This window comes from Girardinichthys multiradiatus, chromosome 7, assembly GCF_021462225.1.
Source record: "Girardinichthys multiradiatus isolate DD_20200921_A chromosome 7, DD_fGirMul_XY1, whole genome shotgun sequence".
Lineage (NCBI taxonomy): Eukaryota > Metazoa > Chordata > Actinopteri > Cyprinodontiformes > Goodeidae > Girardinichthys > Girardinichthys multiradiatus.
The window spans coordinates 7,001,578-7,008,813 of NC_061800.1; the positions used below are offsets into that span (position 1 = coordinate 7,001,578).

The following is a 7,236-nucleotide window of genomic DNA, read 5'->3' on the forward strand; positions in this document are numbered from 1 at the left end:
GGGTTTGGTTTTTACAAACAAATGGGTTAAAGTGGTTAATGTCTCATGTTAAGGTTACCCAAGAGTGGGTTGGGGCAAAACACAGACATATAGAATAAAGAACCATGCAGGCACACAGTAATACCTAAAAATAGTTTAGAGTGGCCAACTAACCTAACATGTATGAACTGTGGGAGGAAGTTGGAGAAAGCCTGGCATGCACAGGGGTAACATGATAATTCTTTACAATTCCTCATAAAAAAGGCCCCAGAAGGGATTTGAATCCAGGACATTACTGCTGGTGTTACCAACTGTAACAGTGTGCAGCCCAGAATGAATGGTGATAAATTAAAGATAACATCATTATGTCTGAAAAAAGAAAATGAAAAACATAAATCTGGATAACAAAGTTGTTACTCCTTATACAGGTCCTTCTCAAAATATTAGCATATTGTGATAAAGTTAATTATTTTCCATAATGTCATGATGAAAATTTAACATTCATATATTTTAGATTCATTGCACACTAACTGAAATATTTCAGGTCTTTTACTGTCTTAATATGGATGATTTTGGCAGACAGCTCATGAAAACCCAAAATTCCTATCTCACAAAATTAGCATATTTCATCCCACCAATAAAAGAAAAGTGTTTTTAATACAAAAAACGTCAACCTTCAAATAATCATGTACAGTTATGCACTCAATACTTGGTCGGGAATCCTTTTGCAGAAATGACTGCTTCAATGCGGCGTGGCATGGAGGCAATCAACCTGTGGCACTAAGGTCTTATGGAGGCCCAGGATGCTTCGATAGCGGCCTTTAGCTCATCCAGAGTGTTGGGTCTTGAGTCTCTCAACGTTCTCTTCACAATATCCCACAGATTCTCTATGGGGTTCAGGTCAGGAGAGTTGGCATGCCAATTGAGCACAGTGATACCATGGTCAGTAAACCATTTACCAGTGGTTTTGACACTGTGAGCTGGTGCCAGGTCATGCTGAAAAATGAAATCTTCATCTCCATAAAGCTTTTCAGCAGATGGAAGCATGAAGTGCTCCAAAATCTCCTGATAGCTAGCTGCATTGACCCTGCCCTTGATAAAACACAGTGGACCAACACCAGCAGCTGACACGGCACCCCAGACCATCACTGACTGTGGGTACTTGACACTGGACTTCTGGCATTTTGGCATTTCCTTCTCCCCAGTCTTCCTCCAGACTCTGGCACCTTGATTTCCGAATGACATGCAGAATTTGCTTTCATCCGAAAAAAGTACTTTGGACCACTGAGCAACAGTCCAGTGCTGCTTCTCTGTAGCCCAGGTCAGGCGCTTCTGCCGCTGTTTCTGGTTCAAAAGTGACTTGACCTGGGGAATGCTGCACCTGTAGCCCATTTCCTGCACACGCCTGTGCACTGTGGCTCTGGATGTTTCTACTCCAAACTCAGTCCACTGCTTCCGCAGGTCCCCCAAGGTCTGGAATCGGCCCTTCTCCACAATCTTCCTCAGGGTCCGGTCACCTCTTCTCGTTGTGCAGCGTTTTCTGCCACACTTTTTCCTTCAAACAGACTTCCCACTGAGGTGCCTTGATACAGCACTCTGGGAACAGCCTATTCATTCAGAAATGTTTTTCTGTGTCTTACCCTCTTGCTTGAGGGTGTCAATAGTGGCCTTCTGGACAGCAGTCAGGTCGGCGGTCTTACCCATGATTGGGGTTTTGAGTGATGAACCAGGCTGGGAGTTTTAAAGGCCTCAGGAATCTTTTGCAGGTGTTTAGAGTTAACTCATTGATTCAGATGATGAGGTTCATAGCTCGTTTAGAGACCCTCTTAATGATATGCTAATTTTGTGACACTGAATTTATGAACACCTATCTGTTTTTACTTTATGACCAACTCCAGACCAACAAACAGGGTCACAGTTTTCTGACTCTATGTTTGGTTAAAAATGCCCAACCTGTTTTTCAACAGTACAAACCCATTTGGGTTCAGGAACAGACCTAGTAGCTTGTAAAGTGTGTGAAAAATATCAAATTAAAATAAACAAGATGGTGACATCACGGCAATTAACTTACACTGTCCTAAATCAATAGCACATGGTACATTTTACAGTCTGTATCCCAACACATACAGGGGTTGGACAATGAAAGTGAAACACCTGTCATTTTAGTGTGGGAGGTTTCAAGGCTAAATTGGACCAGCCTGGTTGCCAGTCTTCATTGATTGCACAATGCACCAGTAAGAGCAGAGGGTGAAGGTTCAATTAGCAGGGTAAGAGCACAGTTTTGCTCAAAATATTGAAATGCACACAACATTATGGGTGACATACCAGAGTACAAAAGAGGACAAATTGTTGGTGCAAATCTGGATGGCGCATCTGTGACCAAGATAACAAGTCTTTGTGATGTATCAAGAGCCTTAGTATCCAGGGTAATGTCAGCATACCACCAAGAAGGACGGACCACATCCAACAGGATTAACTGTGGACGCAAGAGGAAGCTGTCTGAAAGGGATGTTCGGGTGCCAACCTGGATTGTATCCAAAAAACATAAAACCACGGCTGCCCAAATCACGGCAGAATTAAATCTGCACCTCAACTCTCCTGTTTCCACCAGAACTGTCCGTCGAGAGCTCCACAGGGTCAATATACACGGCCGGGCTGCTATAGCCAAACCTTTGGTCAATCATGCCAATGCCAAATGTCGGTTTCAGTGGTGCAAGGAGCGCAAATCTCAGGCTGTGGATGTGAAACATGTATTGTTCTCTGATGAGTCCACCTTTACTGTTTTCCCCACATCCGGGAGAGTTATGGTGTGGAGAAGCCCCAAAGGAGCATACCACCCAGACTGTTGCATGCCCAGAGTGAAGCATGGGGGTGGATCAGTGATGGTTTGGGCTGCGATATCATGGCATTCCCTTGGCCCAATACTTGTGCTAGATGGGCACGTCACTGCCAAGGACTACCGAACCATTCTTGAGGAACATGTGCATCCAATGGTTCAAACTTTATATCCTGAAGGCGGTGCCGTGTATCAGGATGACAATGCATCAATACACACAGCAAGACAGGTGAAAGATTGGTTTGATAAACATGAAAGTGAAGTTGAACATCTCTCCTGGCCTGCACAGTCAGCAAAGCTAAATATTATTGAGCCACTTTGGGGTGTTTTGGAGGAGGGAGTCAGGAAATGTTTTCCTCCACCAGTATCACGTAGTGACCTGGCCACTATCCTGCAAGAAGAATGGCTTAAAATCCCTCTGAACACTGTGCAGGACTTGTATATGTCATTCCCAAGACGAATTGACTGTGTATTGGCCGCAAAAGGAGGCCCTACACCACACTAATAAATTATTAGGGTCTAAAACCAGGTGTTTCAGTTTCATTGTCCAACCCCTGTATATAATATACAAAATGATGCACATAAAATGGAAACATGTATTTCATAAATGTGACAGGCGTTGATATATAGCCAAATAGGCTTGAGCTCTTCATGTTTAGACCCATTCAAGATGTGTTTTTACATATGCCAACATCGGTTTTTACCCCTAAAAACTGTTGTGGCTCATAGATGTTCTTCTGCACCCCTTGTCTGTCCTGACAAACTATTTTAACCTTCCCTTCATCGCTCCCTGTGTGTCTCAGAATAAATCCTCAAAATATTCTCAATTTATCTGGCTGTAGTACGTCTCCCGCCTCTCTTGACTGTGGGAAGAAATTATACTCCCTGCAGTCAAGGTTTGTATCCCTAAAAAACTACATCCAACTCAAATTTGGTGCACTGCACTTTATCGGACACTGAAATATCTCAATATTGAATGTGACCTTATTCTCCATGTTATTAAAAGATGCTGGCAAAATCTGGTGGAAAAACATCTGATCAAAAGCTACTCAACATGGTCAAAGTAATTATTTTCAGTATTCCTTTGCTGAACCTAGATTTTGAGAGCCTGTTCTCAGGAATTTAATGAGTGGGCAAATTACAGTACATTGTACATAAATTCATGGAGATACCACACAAAGACAGTTTATATCTCCACAGTGACAGGATGGATTTGTGTTACCTGCTTTCAACTCACTGATGTACAGTTTCACACTCCAGGCCAGACGGTGGCAGTCATGCACAAATTCATGCAAATTGATTTTTTAATTTTAACTTTAAAAGCTTTATTCCCATCAGGGATTGTTGCAATTTGAATGTTGTTGTAGTCCCCTAAAGGTGACTTGGACAAAAATGGATAACAGCCAAACTTCCATTACAGCATTTCATGTGCCAGTGTTGTTGCTCTTGTACTCATCAGTGTAATTGCAGTCTAATATGTCTGTTCTGTGGTTTGGTGGTGTCAGGGTTTGTGTAGCAAAGGACCCCGGAATGCAGACAAGCAGGCAGCATGACGGTAAGTGAAATGATTTAATGAAAAGAAACATACTGAAGAAGATGGTGGGAAGAAAAAACATGGACATGGTGGCAAGACAGGCTTGGCATGAGCAAAGGGCAGTACATGAATAGAGATAGTGGTCCAAAAACCTAACTTGACAAAACATGAACTAAAAGACAAAAACTAAAGCATGACCAGGAAAATAATAAACAGAAGCAAGATTCAAAACCTTAACTGTGAGAAACCTAAGAGGAAAAACCCGCAAATCAAAAACCAAACAACCCCAAATCATAATAGAACCCCTGCTCCTTGAACCTCTCGGAAACAGGATCCGGTGGTGCTTCCTCCTCGAAACCCTCGTCTCTGGGCTCAGAGGCCAGGATGAGGACTAATCTCTCCTCAAACCGCTCAGGAACAGGATCAGACGAGGGTTCGTCTTCAAACCCTTCATCACAGGGTTCAGGAACCAGAATGAGCACCAGTCTCTCACTGAACCCCTGGAAGGCCTTCAGACCAGGAGCAGGAGCTGAAGCTGAAGCAGAAGCTGAAGCGTCGCCGAGACCCTCAGTGGCGAACGCAGAAGCTGAGGCATCGCCGAGACCCTCAGTGGCGTGCACAGGAGCTGAGGCGTCGCCGGGACCCCCGATGACTGAGGCGTCCCGCTTCCGAAGTTCTCTGCAGTGAGTAGAGGAGGTTGACGCAGACTTGGGCTGTACAATGGCAGGCATCTGGAGGCATGACATGGGCTGAGCTGCAGCAGCAGTGTTCTGGAAACATGGCGACGGCTGAGCTGCAGCAGCAGCGTCCTGGAGACCTGGCGTGGTCTGCTCAGTAGCAGCGCTCTGGAGACCTGGAGAGGATGAAGGTGGGCAGCAGTAAAACTGCCTAACTGCTGTCTGATAATCCTCCTCCATCTGCCTGACTTTCTCCTTAAACTCAGGAGAGGGATATAGGAGACTGGTCCTCTTGAAGCTCTTAATCTGGCGAGCACAAAACCTTGAAACCTCCTCCAGTTCATCAGGCGTCGCCACAGAATCTTGGGCTGGAGAGTGTGAAGACGGCTTGGGCAGAGGTGCATCGAGCCTGGCAGACAGTGCTGTGGCAGATGAAGACGTGGGAAAACTCGCTGCAGCCCTCACATCAGCAGGCATGGACCCATCGGTTGAACAACAGGAAGTCGCTCCATGACGGTGTTTCTTGAGGCAGGTGGAAGACTTCGGTTCCGCTGCTGGATCAGGGTGCGCAACCAGGGGAGCAGGCGGAGGCGGCTGAACCGCCTCACGCTCCATCTGCTCCAACAGCAGTGGAGAGGGTGAAACCTCCAGATCGGCCGGCAGATGTCTCATTGCCTCCTCCATCTGCTGCTGAACCCAGTGATCCCAGGCGCTCTCCTGCCTATCATCCGCGAGGTCCATGTTAGGTGGAAACATTCTGTCAGGGTTTGTGTGGAGGACCCCGGAATGCAGACGAGCAGGCAGCATGACGGTAAGTGCTGCTGTTCTGCACTCTAACCTGCCCCGACTTACCACTATCTTATCCACTAGTTAGTTCACAGTCATGTCATTCAGCTTTATCATTTGGCTAATAAATAGACTGAGGACAAGAATCATTCTCAGACCATTCCTATTAGATTTGTAGTCATAAACAAGTATTAAGGCTCAGTTAAAGTCACGCTTTAACCCCATCAGGACCCCGCTGATGGGGTTAACAACTACTGTACACATTGGTGTGGACATTGCTGCAGTTTTCTTTGAAAACACAGGGGGCAGTATGCTAGATCAGTTATTCCCAACAGGGGGTACTCGTACCCCTCGTGGTACGTGAGCACATTGCAGGGGGTACGTGGAAACATTTATTTTATTTTCAAGATGACGGGTAGATATCATCAGTTAGTAGGGATAATTCTCGGATGTGTGATGCTTTATTAGGACCCAGGTGCAAAAATACACCAAGCCTTTATCAACCAAAAGAGCAAAAGCGGCACAATAAAACAACTACAGGTGGGAAAGACTAGAGCAGGGGTGTCATTGCTGTTCACCTGGATGACGCTCCGCTACAGGGAGAGAGAAAAGTAACAGCTGTCTCTGCCGATCTATCAATGCTTATAATGGACAAGCAAGCTCAGGTGTCTCATTAAAGCTCAGTTAAATACACAAAGTAAAACTGATATAGTAAGCCTGAACTGTTAAGAGTTCTGTTTCTGATATTTCAGGTTTAAATGTCTATTTATTGGGCACTTATTCAAAAGAGCTCCAGCTTTTGTTAAAACAAAGGCAAGTTAATTATTGATGTCTATTGATGTCTTTTGCATTTATTTATATTGCTTATTTACGTTCACATCAACAGAGTTATCTTTATGTTTAATTTGAGCTGAAAAGAATAAAATGCCTGAGAACTAAATGTTCAAGTTAATGAGATTAAATACAATGATTTTCATTTAATAATCAATTGTTGTGCATTCTGTTTTATTCTACACTTTTGATTTAGGGGGTACCTGTGGTATAACAAGAAGTCATAAAAGGTTGGGAACCACTGTGCTAGATAACCAGTGGAAATGTAGTCCCTCAGGGAGTTTTTCCTCTCCACTGTCGCTACATGCATGCTCAATATGAGGGATTGCTTCATAGTCAACGCTAGTGACTGTCCACTGTCGCTACATGCTCATCCAGGAGGAGTGACTTCTATAAGTCTCTAACTCAATACAATCTGCTGGGTTTCCTTAGATAGAAAAGCTTTTTATCCAATTTGAATAATCCATTCAATTCAATTAAAGATACTTTATTGATCCCCGAGGGGAAATTAGAATTCCAATAAACTGAATCTGACTGCACTGTTCAATGGTTAAGATTAATTGGAATGTATGAACCTGACTTTTGTGAAGCGC

The 7,236-nt window shown here is 44.2% G+C and overlaps 1 protein-coding gene across 1 annotated transcript in view; it reads right to left on the bottom strand.

The window, feature by feature from the left end:
* Positions 1–7,236, bottom strand: part of f5 (coagulation factor V) — a 52,352-nt gene that overhangs the window by 28,519 nt on the left and 16,597 nt on the right. The window lies entirely within an intron of this gene.